Consider the following 15,897-nt stretch of genomic DNA (forward strand, 5'->3'; position numbering starts at 1 on the left):
GTGCAACGTCATTTTGACGTCATTCCACAGAAAGAAGCGAGTGAAACACTATGGAGATAGGCTGCGCCACATTATTTGGTTCCTCTAACGGCTTGCTACGACATTTTGACGCGGGTATTTGAGAGAGCACTAAGATTGAACAAATAAACGTCACAATTGGAGGAAATGATATAATACAAACGAAACAGTGCAAATGTATTGGAATAAAAATAACTGAACACGGGAGAAGCAAATTATACCCAAAACAAAGAATTCGAGGAGGAAAAGCAATGCTCACGAATAAAACATTCGGTAGCTCTCTGCGTATTAAACGACAATTCATGAAAGATCTTTTTGGACGGTTACTCTAAGCTTCTAACGAAATATGGTGGGGAATGCGAACGGAAACCTATTTACACTAATCCAAGCCACAAAAGAAACGACCCTACGCGCATTTACAATACACCGTGAAAGACTGCACGCCTAAGAAAACGCGGTTCATCAAAAACGCACACAAGGGACGGTAAAAAGTGACCTAAGTTAACCGGTACAGAAATCATGCGGTTCCTTTCCGTTCTTAATGATCTGTGCGTAGTGGAGATGTCGAGAATGCTGGTATAATCTTGTATCTCGAGCAGGGCGTTGTAGGACGATGAAGAGACAACAGCAACGAAAACAGCATGACAAATGCAAAACAATGCAAAATCTCCAACATTGGCGAAGCTCAAAATTTAACGTGACCTTCTATGCGAAACGCTTTTAATAGTTTGCACTATGAAACTCTATCTGGAAATCTGGCAGGAAACCCAGAGTTTCAGATCGTTTGTGAAGTACATCAGTGCAAGATGCAATCAATACATTCACTGCACAATAACAATGTTGATGTTACTGATGACAGAGCCACTAAAGCAGAGTTGCTAAACATGGTTTTCTGAAATTACTTCACCAAACAGGACAGAGTAAATATTCCACAATTCTTATCAAGAGCAACTGTCAACATGAGTATGTTAGAAGTAGATATCCTCGGTGTAGCGAAGCAGCTTAAATCACTTAATAAAGGCAAGGCCTCTGGTCCATTTTGTAGTTAGTTTCCTTTCACAGTATGCAGATACAATACCTCCGTACTTAGAAATCATACACAACTGCCGCTCGTCGAAGGATCTGTAGACAAAGAGTGGAAACTCACACACGCCACACCAGTACCCAAGAAAGGAAATAAGAGTCATCAGCTGAATTACAAAAACATGTCACTAACGTTGATTTGCAGTTGGATTATTGGACATACATTGTATACGAACATTATGAATTACGTCGATGAAAATGATTTATTGACAAATTGTCAACACTGAATCAGAAAACATCCTTATTGTGAAACTCAATTACCTCTTTATTCACAAGAAATAATGGGCGCTACTGACGGGTGTGTCAAATTGATTCCACATTTTTAGATTTCCAGGAAGATTTTGATACCGTTCCTCACAAGCGACATCTAATCAAATTGCTTGTCTATGAAGTACCGCAAGATCACAGTTCGTAGTAACCGTCGGAAAGTCGCTGTGTAAAACAGAAGTAATATCAGACGTTCCACAGGGAAGTGTTGCAGGGCCTCTTGTGTTCTGATCTATGCAAACGACGTAGGAGACAATCTGAGCAGCCCTCTCACATTGTTTGCAGATGCTGTCATTTGCAGTCATCAGATGATCAAAACCAACTGCAAAACGATTTAGACAAGATATCTTTATGGTATGAAAAGTGACAATCGGGTCTAAATAATGAAAAGTGTGAAGTCATTCACACGAGTACTAATAGCAATCCACTGAATTTCGATTACACGAAAAACTACAGATATCTAAGGCTGTAAATTCAACTAAATATCTGGGGATTATAATTACGAATAATTTAAATTGGAACAATGACAAAGATTATGTTGTGGGGAAATCAAACCAAAGATTTCGATTTATTACTAAAGAGAGTGCTTACACTACGCTTGTTCGTCGTATTCTGGAGTACTGCTCCGTGTACTGGGATCATATGGGATTGACGGAGGACATCGAAAAAGTTCAAAGAAGGGCATCTCGTTTTTTATTATGTCGAATTAGCGGAGAGAGTGCCACAGATAATACGCGCAGTGAGCTGGCAATTATTAAGACAAAGGCATTTTTCGTTGTGGCAGGATCTTCTAACGAAATTTCAGTCTCCAACTTTGTCCTCGGATTGCAAAAGTTTTCGTATGCGCCCACCTACGTTGGGTTGAATGACCATCACAATAAAATAAGAGAAATTAGAGCTCGCACGAAAAGACTTACGTGTTCGTTTCTCCTGCACGCCGTTCGGACTGGTGCGGTAGAGAAATAACTTGAAGATGGTTCAATGAACCCTCTGCCTGGCACTTAATTGTGAATTGCAGACTAACCATATAGATGTAGATGTAGAGGCGCCAACGTAAATATTTAAGAGGGAAGAATGGCGGTTAAGAGGCGAATTTGGTACGCAGTGGTACTGAATCACTGTGAAACATGCACAGTACACAAAAATTGAATGAAATCTATTGAAGCATTTTATGTGTGGTTCTGGAATCGGCTGTTAAAACCACCATCCAGAAAGCGCTGCAAAGAACTCACGAAGAAAAGTCATTTATGAGAACGATAAAGTGGAGAAAATCCTTTCTTGCCCGCATCTCGTGGTCGCGTGGTAGCGTTCTCGCTTCCCGCGCCCGGGTTCCCGGGTTCGATTCCCGGTGGGGTCAGGGATTTTCTCTGCCACGTGATGGCTGGGTGTTGTGTGTTGTCCTTAGGTTAGTTAGGTTTAAGTAGTTCTAAGTTCTAGGGGACTGATGACCAAAGATGTTAAGTCCCATAGTGCTCAGAGCCATTTGAACCATTTGAACCATCCTTTCTTCCAGGTAGTTCTGTAAGGTCTGGAGGAGAGCTTCTGCGAAGTTTGAAGGTAGGAGACGAGGTACTGGCGGAAAGCTGTGAAGACGTGTCGTGAGTCATGCTACGGGAGCTCAGTTGGCAACGGCCCGGTAGCTCAGCATGTTAGTTCCGCTTGGGACGCGACAGCGATCGGACGTGTCGGTACTTCCACGTAGTCGTAGCGCCGCAAGCCGTGTTTATAATAAATCGTGGTTTGTGACCTGTGATATTCTCAGTGCTTCTTCACTACCGTCGTACACAAGCTTCTTAATTTACTCACAGCGGTCCCGACCGCTCATAAAGTGCAGTTATGGCTCCCAGTGTACCTCGTAACAATATCCTGTGTTTTGCATTTGAGAAATGTTCCAGGATTGTGCAACCGAGTTCTCTAGAAATCCATGACTGGATAGTAGATATTATTGGCATCACATCCGATCAGGTCCACACAGCATATTATGACATGGCGGGATACTGTTTCTTTGTGAAGTTTTTAGACCAGATACAACTGTAGAAAGTTTTGGTGAATACTGGTGGGAAAGCAGAGTTCCGACATCGTGATCAGTCGGTGAGTACAGTTTTAATAACTAACGCTAACATTGACTATAAACAAGTGCGAGTGTTCAATTTGCCACCTGAGGTTGAGAATTGTTTTCTTAGAGATGTGCTCTCGAAGTACGGTGACATCCGACAGATTAGAAACGAAAAATGGTCGAGCCGTCACAAACTCCAATGTTATAGTGGAATTCGCTCAGTTGACATGGCCGTTAAAGTCAATATTCCATCCTATATAATTATTATAAGGCCCATGTCATTTACGAGGGGCAAGTAGGCACTTGTTTTATCTGTAACACGAGTGGCCATTTACGAGAGGATTGCCCACGGCGAGTTGTCGTACTTCGAAACAATCTGCAACAACGACAGAGATTAACATTGGCTGATGTCCTAACTCAAAATCAAACGCCTTCTGTAACCGAGTGCATCTGTGTCAGAGGACAACGATCTCGGTAACAGCACTTTCCCACCCTTGCCTCAAAAACCCGTGGCCAGTCACCCCTTAGCCACCGGTGTTGCATTATCTGTCGGTAACAAACGACGACGTACTATAAGTGACGGTAGTGGTTCCGGCGACCAGGTAGTAAAAAATCAAACCGATGACGCGGATCGACGGGCCTCCACACAGGACACGCATGTATCGGATGGCTCAGTTACGACCCGCCAAATTCCCATTCAACCGCCCGACGCAGAAACTGTCAATACGAGTGCAGCCGAGTGTTTACAACAATCCTTTCCGATGCCGCTTGCCGACTCGCCGCAGGTGGCCAACTCACAAGAGGCGGCAGTCAGTCAGCTACAACTCGTAAACACGGCGGATGAAGCACGCGGTGTAGAGCATAACAGAAACAGCCGCAACCTCAAAATTGCTTCCGCATAACACGAGGACCCGGACAGCTGTATACAAACAGCCAGAGCGGCTCCAAACTGAAGCCGCATCTTCGGACTTGCCGTCACCCGTTCCGAAGCAAGGACTTTCACATACTGATTACAGCCATCACTCGCCGACTCCTCCGTCTTCAATGACACTTCGGACGACTTTGCGACGGCAAAATAAAGTTAAACCAAAGGACTCTGTGGCTGGAAGTAACTAAAAAAGTAAAGTCAGTACAAAAACTGGTACAAAACCCGCGGATGTAGGTTCGAAGTCCGACGGTGAGATGGACTGGGCTTCCTACGCTTCCCATCACCCACAAGTCTCGGATGATCATGAGACAAGCTTATAAATTTTTGTCCCTGAACATTAATAGAGTTAGGACAGATTTAAAATTAGCAATGCTACGGCAGTTTATCTATGAGTCCGAAGCAGATATAGTTCTGTTACAGGAAGAGTCTATCTTAAGTTTTCATGTATCAGGATTTGAAACAATTGTAAACACCGTGACGGACGGAGGTACAGGTACGGCCATTCTATTACGAGACGGAATCCCAGTGAGCAACATCGAAATGCTGGAGTCCGGTAGAGGCAAATGCTGGACTCCGGTAGAGGCATAACTTGCCAAATTTTTGACGTCACCCTCGTCAATATCTATGCTTCATCCGGAACGACCTTAAAATCAGAAAGACTTCTTTAAACAAAACATCATATACTTGCTACGCCGCAGCCCAACCCAGTTGATAATTAGTGGTGATTTCAACTGTGTGATCTACAGGAAAGACCAATCGCCAAACTTTAACTACTGCAGGGAACTACATGATCTGGTGCGTCACCTGCAGCTGATGGATGCGTGAGAACTCAAATTTCCTACCCTGGTAAACTACACGTACCTGACCACCACTGCATGTAGCCGTCTAGACCGTTTGTACATATCTAAGAACATTTGCCAACATGTTCTGGACGCCGATGTCATTCCGGCTAGCTTCTCCGACCACTGAGCCGTCTGTGTCACGATAAATCTGGCCAAACAGCATACTAAATGGCATAGGATTCCGTAGAGCCTAAATGTTTCTATTCTCGCCGATGCCTTGCTACAAGATGTCATCTCCACGAAATGGGCGGATTGTCTCAAGCAATGCTGCAGATATCCGAGCAAGATAGCCTGTTGGAATGCTGTGGTCGAACGGAAAATGCGATTATCCTTAAGAAACTACAGTTGGCAACGGGCGCAAGATGTCAAACGCACGATTGATTTTTACCAAACAGTTCTGCGAGAGTTGTATGCCACTACGACACCAACCAACACACAGCTGACGACCATCAAACAAATAAAGGCGAAGCTTATAGGCATAAAGCGAACGCAGCTTGAAGGACTGAAGATCAGATCTAAAGCAAAATCTCTTCAAAAGGACGAACTTGCATCGCTGTATCACCTCATAAAACATCGTGCCCATCGCAAGCGAGCTTTTATCGGGGAGCTGGACACAGATGATGGACTCCGTTTGACCCGACAGAGTGATATTCTTACTGCAGTTTACCGGTACTTCGTGGATCTGTACTCGCAATGCGTTACATATGCTGATGACGGCGGCGATATAGTGAGTCCTCTGCCCATCGTAGTCACGCCTGCGGACAACTCGGCAGTCGTACACGATGTTGCTCCAGACGAAGTCCTTGAACTGATTTCTGGCTCGCCATCGAATAAATCCCCTGGCCCTGATGGCTTGCCACGGGAATTTTATGTGCGCTTCTGGCCCATAATCGGACACGCATTTACAGATGTTCTCAATGAAGTAATCCGAGGGAGTGACGTGCCGGCCGAAATGAAGGAAGGCCGAATTGTATTCATACCAAAAAGCAAACACCGAAAAACCTTAGATAACTTACGACCTATTACTTTACTCAATTTTGATTACAAAACCTTCGCCAGAGCACTCAACAGCAAATTGTCTCCGTTAATGAAGCGAGTGATTCACAACCATCAATCATGCATCCCTGGTCGCACTATTATGACGCCCGTTTCGTAATATAGAGATGTAATAGCCATAGCGTCAGTCACTAACGTGAATCTCGCATTGCTGTTTATCGACTTTTGCAAGGCTTTTGATCGCGTCCGCCACGAGTACCTCCTACAGCTACTGCAGCGTTGTGGTTTCGAGCAACGTGTTATAAATGTCGTGCAACATTTCGTCACGGGCATTACAACCAGAATCAGCGTAAATGGACAGCTTACTCAACCCATCGAGGTCCAAAGAGGAGTGCCGCAGGGGAGCCCTCTCTCCATGACGTTATTTGTTTTATCGCTCGAGCCGCTCTTACGCTCTATTCATGACAAACTTTCAGGCCTTTCGATCGCCGGGACGTCCTTCGTGGTTCGTGCTTACGCCGACGACGTCGGAGTGTTACTGCGCAACGACGGAGACGGATCAACCCTCAAGACCGCGGTAGACGAGCACTGTCGTGCTTCCGGTGCTAAAATCAACGCCGGTAAATGCACCTTTGTCAACATTCGAGCATTCGACGCAGTTAATGTACCTTCGGCGAAGCGTGTCGAAGCCCACACCACTCTGGGGATGATTACCGACAAATGCCCGCTAAAAATGACTTCAAAAAATTGGAAGCAGGTCACCAATAAAATGCAAGGTGCCATCTATGAAAACAATTCGCAATCCGTTAACATTCTCCAACGCATACGACTCCTCAGCAGTTATAGTACAGGGTGATTCAAAAAGAATACCACAACTTTAGGAATTTAAAACTCTGCAACGACAAAAGGCAGAGCTAAGCACTATCTGTCGGCGAATTAAGGGAGCTATAAAGTTTCATTTAGTTGTACATTTGTTCGCTTGAGGCGCTGTTGACTAGGCGTCAGCGTCAGTTGATGCTAAGATGGCGACCGCTCAACAGAAAGCTTTTTGTGTTATTGAGTACAGCAGAAGTGAATCGACGACAGTTGTTCAGCGTGCATTTCAAACGAAGTATGGTGTTAAACCTCCTGATAGGTGGTGTATTAAACGTTGGTATAAACAGTTTACAGAGAATGGGTGTTTGTGCAAAGGGAAAAGTTCTGGACGGCCGAGAACGAGTGATGAAAATGTAGCACGCAACCAGCAAGCATTTGTTCGCAGCCCAGGAAAATCGACTCGCAGAGGTAGCAGAGAGCTGCAAATTCCACAATCAACTGTATGGAGAGTCCTACGAAAAAGGTTAGTTATGAAACCTTATCGTCTGTAATTGGTTCAAGCACTGTCTGCAGCTGATAAGATTAAAAGAATCGATTTCTGTGATTTTTTCCTTGCTCCAACGGAAACAGATGAATCTTTCGTTTCGAAGATTGTGTTTAGTGATGAAGCAGCTTTCCACACTAATGGGAAAGTCAACCGTCACAATGTCTGTATATGGGGCACTGAGAATCCGCGGGAAACAACTCAGTGTGAACGTGACTCGCCTAAGGTGAACGTTTTCTGTGCCATTTCAGCCAATAAAGTTTTTGGTCCCTTTTTCTTCGAAGGTGCTACTGTAACTGGACTACAGTATCTGGAGATGTTAGAGAATTGGCTGTTCCCTCAGCTCGAACAAGAAGCACAACAATTCCTATTTCAGCAGAATGGAGCGCCACCACATTGGCACTTATCTGTCTGTAACTACCTGAACGTCAACTACCCGAGGCGATGGATCGGCCGCCAGGCAGCCCGTGACAGAGCACTTCATCACTGGCCTCCAAGAAGCCCTGATCTTACCCCCTGCGATTTTTTGTTATGGAGGTATGTTAAGGATATGGGGTTTCGGCCACCTCTCCCAGCCACCATTGATGATTTGAAACGAGAAATAACAGCAGCTATCCAAACTGTTACGCCTGATATGCTACAGAGAGTGTAGAACGAGTTGGAGTATTGGGTTGATATTGCTCGAGTGTCTGGAGGGGCCCATATTGAACATCTCTGAACTTGTTTTTGAGTAAAAAAAAAACCTTTTTAAATATTCTTTGTAATGATGTATAACAGAAGGTTATATTATGTTTCTTTCATTAAATACACATTTTTGAAGTTGTGGTATTCTTTTTGAATCACCCTGTATATTTAGTAAAGCGTACTATATGGCCCAACTATTTCCATTCCCCAAGATGCAGGCCAAACACGTAATGAAACTCTCTAATAGATTTATCTGGCAAGGGCATCTGTTCAAAGTGAAATATATCACGCTGACGTCTTCCAGACAGGCCGGCGGACTAAACATGCCTGACATTAACCGAAAGTGTACTGCGTTATATATTAAACGAATCACCCATTTGTTGGACAAGGAACCTCTCAGCGTAACCAGTTGGCTCTTCCGAACCTTACAACCCACCGATATGCATCCACCCATTGATGTAGGTAAAATACATTACAAATTACGACATGGACATTATTTCACGCAGGACTTACCAACGACGCACCTGTTATTAAAAAGATGGACATCTCCAATAGTCCGGAATCCCATTGAAGTTAAATATCCGAGTGTTCATTGGAAGGCAGTTTGGGACAGCGTAAGTTTAACTGTCCACACTGCTGAAGTGGCGTCCACATGGTATAAAACGGTAAACGATGTTATATCCATTATTGAAGGGTTGCATAGAATCGGTTTAAGTGACAGTGATAAATGCGTCCGCTGTGGTCCGGTCGACACTTGATGCCATCGCTTCACTTGTGGTGGTCATCTCATTAACTGGAAATGGGTGTAGCAGAGGCTGGGCCTGATTACCCGCAGCAGCCCAGCCAGCTACTGCACCGACATCCTGCTGTGGCCGGACGCGAAACATTTTCCCGCCACCAGGAACAACACCGTGATGTGGATGTTAGGACAGTTTCTGACATATATCGTCATCCACAATAGTGAAGATAATCTCATTAGTTTCGAGGCTTACATGAGAACGGCACGCTGGAAGATGAAACGTTGCCCAAATTTCAGGAAGATGTTTGCTAACATGTTAGACATAATTTTTGAAAAACAAGGTGTAGGGTAATTCTCGTTGCCGGTAAGTATACAAATCACATATAAGACTATGTAGCGAACAAAATACACAACCAATAAGGGGTTATACCAGTTCCTAGGACTACTCCCGCATTCTCAATGGTGTTATTAACTTCATTATGACGTTTTCATTAATTTATGTTCCTGTGCATCTCTTGATATCCGTTTGTGTGCTCCAAATGACTTTAAGTTTTGGATTGTTATGAATCAAATGACAGAACTATCATTCCAATTAAGACTATTATATATATATATGTTTGCGTTTCGGTTCTATGTCTCTGTCTGGACTGAAGAGGCTATTGTCAGTTTACTATTTATGTTCTGTTTTGCAAGCTTACAAATGGCACTATATTGAAATGTATTCTTCAGTCCATTGTACGATACAATTCGTGTTGAATCAGTTCCAACACTTCAATATTTTTTTTGTGCTTATGTACATATATGGTTGTTTTAATAAAGGAAAAAAGCTAAAAAACAAAAAAAGCGTGTTCGGTCAGAGGGTTAGCTGCCCACTGTAATAAAAGAACTGAGTTAACCGATCAACGACGAACTTAAACGGGTGTCTTACGACGTCCGCCCCGAGCAGATGCAACAAACGAAAGCGAACAAAATGAGATTTAAAAAAAAGTTGGTAGTGCACTTGCCCGTGAAAGGCAAAGGTCCCGAGTTCGAGTCTCGGTCCGGCACACAGTTTTAATCTGCCAGGAAGTTTCACTAGTGGATTAGATCCCAAATACGATGTTAAAGTCGGAACCAACGTCTAGCTGCATCAATGAGCTTTTGCATCACCAACGTTACTGCTTCTCGCGGAGTGCATCCTTCACTGGGCAACGTACTGGATCCGGACTGTAGGGTGGATGAGGAAGAACAGTCCAGTGAAATTTTGTGATGATGAGAGACCTCTCACCCAACGACTCACCGTGCTTTTGTCCACAGTCAAATGTCGGTAGGCATGCTACGAGGATCTATGAATATCTTCAATGCTCTGGTTTTCCGCCTAAAGAAACTCAATGGCAGTTCTCTGCTTGTAATGCACGTCCGTCGCAGATACCATTTTTGAGGCTACGTATGGCGTCGCCACGTATCGGAACTTCATTTAGTTATTGAGATGGAAGCGAGGATATTCCACGATGTATCAGAACAAATTCTGCATTTTTTCAACCGAAACTGGCCGAGAAAAAAGTGTGCTGCATTACTTACTAAACTCCTCTCTTGTAAATAATGCTCAAATTAAGAAAGTAGCTTCTAATAGATCAAGATTGAAAGATGCCAACCAATCGAAAGACTGAAGATGGAGGAGAAATCAAAAGTAAAGAAATGGTTCAAATGGCTCTGAGCACTATGGGAGTTAACTTCTGAGGTAATCAGTCCCCTAGAACTTAGAACTAATTAAACCTAACTAACCTAAGGACATCACACATATCCACGCCGGAGGCAGGATTCGAACCTGTGACCGTAGTGGTCGCGCGGTTCCAGACTGTAGCGCCTAGAACCGCTCGGCTACTCCGGCCGGCAAGACTGAAGACCTGTACCTGCAAACTTGATTATTTAACTCTATTGTATCGAAGTGGTAATCAAAGCTTTATGAGTACCTGTGGTACCAGGGAAGCAAAAATAACATTCGTTAATCCCGCTGCTGCCCGTTTCGAAACAAGAGTTTATTGCGCGGTAAACCAGTGGTATCTCAAGCAAGCTGTTGTAGGTCAATGGAGTCACAGCTAACCGCCAAACAGAAGCGTCGCCTGCTTCAGGGTTCGCTGCGCCGTTGGCAGAGATCTCGGGCCGCGACCTCCGGGGTCGGCCTCACGTATCTGGCCGCATCCCGCCGGCACGCGACGCAACAGCCAGTCCGGGGTCATCACTCGGCGAGCACGCGGCCGCTATCAAGGGTCACATAAACGCTGGCCCCACATAAACGCTGCAACCGCTGACAAACCGGCGGCCACTGGATACGGCGATACTTTCGAAATAGTTATTATGGATGAGTCTTCCAGGAAAACCAACATCGTTCGTTTACATCACAGACGCAAATACTGCTCCGTATTCGTTTCTAAGTCTTTCACAGATGGAGAAGATAGTCCGACGTATCCTTTCCAAAGGAGCTACATCAGCGTTTTTCTGAATCTAATATAACTGCGTAGGCTTCCGCGGCCAGAGTCAGTCGACATAAAAGTTTTCTGGGTTTGGTACCGCGTCATAATGTAAAAACTTCTTCTGGGTCTAATGACCATTAGACCCAGAAGAAGGCCGCTGCAATCGTGGCCGAAATGTTGGCTTTTCTATAGCAGATCTAGTTTTTACATTATGACGCGGTACCAAACCCAGAAAACTTTTATGCCGACTTTCTGAATCTACTCTAATAATCCACGGAAAAAAGCTAAATTCGGTTGACTGAATTGGGAACTGATCAACGGTCCTCATCGATACGAACTCACTGTTTTGCCACTATTGCTAAACAGGGAACCCTCGTAGATGCGAATATTTTGTTGTCACAAGGACATCCAGAGATAATGAATGAAAGTCTTTCATTCTTATGGACATGCAACAGCGGCTGACAATATAAGTAATGGAAGTGGAACACCACAGCCGAAGTATGTATTACTCAAATGACTAGTTTCAACGCTGCACTTGCGACATCTTCAGGTCCTACTATAAACCAAATTGGATCTTCCAGTCTTTAGCTCGTGTTTCGTAGGACCCATACAATAACCATATGTCGTGAACAGCTACTCATCAGGAGTGTAAATTCCGAACTGTCCGAGATTCTACAAGTTCAAAATATACACTCCTGTCGTATAGCGGACCATTACACCCAGTCCCCGGTCCCTAGTGGCTACACTTTCGGAAGGTACACTCCTGATCAACAGTGGTCCATGGTACCTAGTTATGTTATGGGTCCTGTAACACATCAACCAATGACTGCAAGTACTTGCTTGCTTTATAGTAGGACCAGAAGATGACGGAAATGTAGCGTTGAAAATTAATAATAAATACTTTGAAAATACGGCCGTGATGTTCCATTTCCATTACTTCAAATCGACCGAGCGAGGTGGTGCAGTGGTTAGACACTGGCCTCGAATTCGGGAGGACGACGGTTCAATCCCACGTCCAGCCATCCTGATTTAGGTTTTCCGTGATTTCCCTAAATCGCTCCAGGCAAATGCCGGGATGGTTCCTTTCAAAGGGCACGGCCGACTTCCTTCCCCGTCCTTCCCTAATCCGGTGAGACCGATGACCTCGCTGTCTGGTCTCCTTCCCCCAAACAACCAACCAACCAACTTAAAATCGTGAATGGGAACGTTTTAGATTCTTAAGAATAAAATCGATTAAAAGCTCTCTTGAAAGCGCCGTGTTCAGGTACGTGTACCGTGACGGAAATATTGCAATCTTTATTACCAGTGAACATCCGATTGTTTAAAGAATCGGACACCCATTTATATCACAGCTTCAAACCTCTCATTACTTTACAAATGAGGTAATGTGTTAAATATTTTACTTTAAGCAAGTAAACGAGAAAAAAATGTAGGAAAAGATTGAAATTATGCTTAAAATTTGTTGGTAGTCCCTAAGCGCTCTCATTCCTAAACACTGCCTGAGTATAGTGCTTGTCCTTTGTGACCCATTTTAGGCGAAAAGCAAGTTTTTAACTCAATGTTGATGACGTCATATCCCATGAACTATGTATCCTACAATGATAAAATATTGTGGGTATCTTTAGTGGTATGTGTGTGTCGGTACTGTCTGCAAACTGTGTTACGAATAGAGCTGGCAGTAAAGAAGTAATAAATTAAAACGTCGTTTCTTATGCTGAAGTTCCACTGCATGCAAAGGCGCCCATACGATAGTCTGATGGGCGGGAGGTTGGACCTGATATTTTTAATTTAGTATTTAATATTTTGGCAGACCAACAACGACTTAGAAGTAGCCATAAAAAAGTGCCAGTTCAGGACCTGTTAAAAACTCACATAATACAAACATTCAAATAATTTTCTAGAAAGAAAAACTCCTGACTACAGTATATTTTTTCCTTTCTCTGAGAGCTGTGGGAGGGCGGGGAGGGGAGGGGGGGCGGCTCCCCTTTGCGCTGGGAATGGTCTCCGTTGACTGCATGAACAGCGAAAAACTTTTTTCTATCATCATAAACGCGTTAATCAGTCTTGTTTGTCGGTTGTCTACAAATTACAAAATAGTGCAGAGTAATGGACATCGGCATTTTTAAAAACTGATTTCATGGTCATTTTATCTCGAGTGGCAACGTCATAGCTGGAAAAGCAGGTGGTTTGTCTAGGACGACATTCAGAAGAAACTCTGCCCGAACTGTTACCGAATCGTCCATGCCGCTCTCAAATGCTACACGAGTCTTAAACACAATATTTCTGTAAATAAACATGAGTAGAATACGGTAACTAGAGTTTAAGTGCCAGAAAATTTCGTTGCTAAGACAAAATAAAAAGTTTCTATGTTGTAGTACATATTAGAGTTTTTATATTTAATAGAATATTTCTGGATTATCCGGATTTTCGATAATCTGGATTAGCTGTTCATGAAGATGTGACAACTAGATTTGGCAGTCCTGCCACATACTGGCGAGCATTCTGCCGTCCTTCAAGAATTATGAAAACAGTCCTATTGCCTGATATTTCAGCAATGTCTCCTCGACGGCTGTTCAACGAACGTTGCTGCGTATGGGCCTCTGCAACAGGCTAAAAAATGGTTCAAATGGCTCTGAGCACTATGGTACTTAACATCTGTGGTCATCAGTCCCCTAGAACTTAGAACTACTTAAACCTAACTAACCTAAGGACATCACACACATCGATGCCCGAGGCAGGATTCGAACCTGCGACCGTAGCGATTACGCGGTTCCGGACTGAAGCGCCTAGAACCGCTCGGCCACACTGGCCGGCTCTGCAACGGGCGCCTGGTTCATGTACCCATGCTGACTGCTACTCATCGGCGACGAAGGCTACTGGACGTCCACTGAGTGGTGACAGGTGGCGTTTTGAGATGAATCACGTTTTATCTGCCACCAGATAGACGGGTGTTGGCGCATACAGCATAAACATCGTGCAACAGTCGTTGGAAAAATCCAGACCAGAGGACATTCCCTGCGTGATCTCGTCGTTCTGGGAAGCACAATGGATCAACACAAATGTGCATATATCCATGTCCATCCTCAGAGGCAGTTTGGTTTTCTACGCACGATGGCATCTGCCAGCAGGACAATGCGACGTGTCACAGTGTACGTTCGTGGTTCGAAGAGCACCAAGATGGGCACCAAATTTTTCTGATAAAAGCCGCATCGAGAATCTGTGCGACCACCTCGATCAGGCTGTACGCGCCATGGATCCTAGCCTAGCTGGCCACGGTAATGGAATTGGCATTGGACCCCACATCCCAGTCGGTATCTTCCAGAACCTCACTGACTCTCCTCGTGCACGTTTAGCAGCGGTGCGCGCTGCGGAAGGTATTTGTCCCTGCTTTTGACAGGTGGTCACGTTATTGTGACTGGACAGTGTATTTACGCCATATTATACCGCTCAGGTCCAGAATGCTACGCGAGAGAGCCCCGTGAGGTGTTTGGATGTCAATGGAAAGGTATTGACAGATATAGGCTATTAATCTCGCTTCAGTGCTTCCTCAGATGAGAGTATTACTTGCCGAAAGCAGCCGTCGGTGTTCCAGTGTGTTAACAGCGCAACCTCGGAACACTAGCCTCCAAATAGCGTGCAATCCGCAACAGAGTGTAATAATCTTTGTGGAACAATACATAGACTATGACCGAGCAGTTCATCTCTGTATCCATCCTCCAAGAACTGACAGTTGATAGACATATGCAAGAGCGCGGCTGTGGTGTTTGGTAAGAAGGAGAGGTACTCTTAGACTGATTTTTCTGAGTAATTTAAGGAAAGTCCCGAAATGACACTTTCGATAATGACTCCACTACATGCTTCGCATGATACTGCCAGACTTCAGTAATGTTACGTCTCTTTATGGCGTCTGTGTTAAGAGGATGCGAAACTGTCACAGTCTACAGAGCTTTCCTACAACATTTGCACTCACAAATATGATTTACAGCTGACAACTACCTAATAAGATGTCTGCTTTAAACGTAGCTCTATGGATAAGCTCAGGCGGGACGATTTTGGAAGACAAACAACAGCGACAAATTTGCATGATTTTCCTTCACGAATGTCAGCTATTACTTCGCATAAAAGCAAAAGAGGGAAATTCCACAACACCCAAATTTACGTGCGTTTAAACAAAGGACATGACCCTACATGTATAGGGATTTTGTGTGTTATTTATATAGGATACATGGAATTTTTGTTGGCGAGAAAGCATTTTTGCACTTCTTCTTACAGATGGTAAGACATATAAACAGCATTTACCCTGGAACAGTATTTGCCTACCATAAAACGTTGCAATGTTGGAAGCGGTACAGACATGGTCGTCAGTTTATGATGTGCGTGCGTATTTAACATTTATTTAATTTAATCGTGTGGCTAGGGCCCCCCGTCGGGCAGACCGTTCGCCGGGTGCCGGTCTTTCAATGTGACGCCA

The 15,897-nt window shown here is 44.2% G+C and overlaps 1 protein-coding gene across 7 annotated transcripts in view; it reads left to right on the forward strand.

Moving 5' to 3' along the window:
* LOC126354343 (uncharacterized) overlaps positions 1–15,897 on the forward strand; it is a 322,836-nt gene that overhangs the window by 177,380 nt on the left and 129,559 nt on the right. The window contains exon 1 of one of the 7 annotated variants that reach the window (XM_050003918.1): positions 3,282–3,459. The exons of the other annotated variants lie outside the window; for them this stretch is intronic. The gene's annotated coding sequence lies outside the window, so the exon portion shown is untranslated. Of the gene's footprint in view, positions 1–3,281; positions 3,460–15,897 lie in introns of those variants that run through there. 7 annotated transcript variants of the gene reach the window in all.

The sequence above is a fragment of the Schistocerca gregaria genome, chromosome 3 (assembly GCF_023897955.1).
Source record: "Schistocerca gregaria isolate iqSchGreg1 chromosome 3, iqSchGreg1.2, whole genome shotgun sequence".
NCBI lineage: Eukaryota > Metazoa > Arthropoda > Insecta > Orthoptera > Acrididae > Schistocerca > Schistocerca gregaria.